Raw genomic sequence first — 1,370 nt, forward strand, 5'->3', positions numbered from 1 at the left:
TTAACTGATGCTTGGGTGTATTTTAGTTGATGCTTGGGTGTATTTGAACTGATATTCATACTTTGTTGTTTTCCTTTTTGTAGGAGATCTATTTCCTCAGAAAGTCGATTATAAGAAACTTTCTGATGATGACAAAGAAATTTTTAGAAGATTCCAGGGTAAGACCCTCAAAAGTCTTACAGATGAGATGATGGATATTGGCGTTAGTAACGAAGAGGATCGCCTAATGTTCAAGAGGATTTTCATCCTCTATATACAGATGGCGTTGTTTTTACAAACGACAATAAACAAAATCTCGCCTGTGCACCTGGCCCCAATTTTTGAGATGGACACCATAACAGAGAGAAACTTGGGGAGGGCATGTTTTGAGTTTTATCGTCAAGGGCATAACTGACTACAAGGAGAAAAAGAAAAAGGCAATTGATGGCTGCCTCTTTGCCCTGATGATAATTTATTTTCATCTTTCTAAAAATAAAGGCAAGAAGAGGGCTGAAAGACCGCCAAAACCCTGGATTGCTAACTGGAGTAAGGAGCAGTTGGACGAAAGAATGACGGCGGAAAGAGAGGAAAATATGGTAAGTGAACATAATATGTTGGGTGTATTTTATTTACCTGAATGCTGCTAACTAAAATTTCTAATGTTTCAGGGGATTGTAAAGATGGCGCAAACAAGAGAGAAAATGAAAAAAAATAGAGAAAAAAGAAAAAAAACAAGAAATCAAAAAAACAAAAAAAGGAAGGCAAGTTCAACATCGTCTTCGGAGCAAGAAACAACTGATAGTGACAGTTCTACCTCTGAGTCTGAGACTCAAGAAGACCCAGAGGATTCACCAAGAAAACAACCCAGCAAAAAGAGGAAAAAGTAATTACCATACTTGGGTGTATTTTCTTTATCGAGTTGGGTGTATTTTGTGGAACCATTTGGGTGTATTTTGTTTATGAAGTTGGGTGTATGTTGTTTTAAGTTGGGTGTATTTCGTTTGTTGTGTTGGGTGTATATTGTCCATTCAGTTGGTTGTATCTTGTGCATTCATTTGGGTGTATTTTATATCTTTAGTATGTTCTAAATAATGATTGTTTGCCTTCTAGAATGGACTCCAAAAAAAGAAAGAAGAGTCAAGAGGATGAGGATTCTGATTCAGAATCTGAATCAACTGATGAGTAATGTTCTGAAATTATTACTCCTTTCTTTTGGCTTAAGTATCAAGATTTCGTGTATTAACTGAAGTGTCTCTTATTAACTTATAGAAGTGAAGAATCATCACCGGTGAAGAAGCAAAAAAAAAAAAAAAAAAAAAAAAAAAAAAAACGGAAAAAGAATCTGGAAAAAAACTGTGAAAAAAACCGAAGGAGCTTGCCAAAGATGAGGC

General features: G+C 35.6%; 1 long non-coding RNA gene across 2 annotated transcripts in view; it reads left to right on the plus strand.

Moving 5' to 3' along the window:
* LOC110262936 overlaps positions 703-1,370 on the plus strand; it is a 956-nt gene continuing 288 nt past the window's right edge. The window contains exons 1-2 of one of the 2 annotated variants that reach the window (XR_002347950.1): positions 703-862; positions 1,249-1,250. This is a non-coding gene — a long non-coding RNA (uncharacterized LOC110262936). The remainder of the gene's footprint in view (positions 863-1,248; positions 1,251-1,370) is intronic. The other variant, XR_002347949.1, reaches the window with a different exon arrangement.

The sequence above is a fragment of the Arachis ipaensis genome, chromosome B05 (assembly GCF_000816755.2).
Source record: "Arachis ipaensis cultivar K30076 chromosome B05, Araip1.1, whole genome shotgun sequence".
NCBI classification, from domain to species: Eukaryota; Viridiplantae; Streptophyta; class Magnoliopsida; order Fabales; family Fabaceae; genus Arachis; species Arachis ipaensis.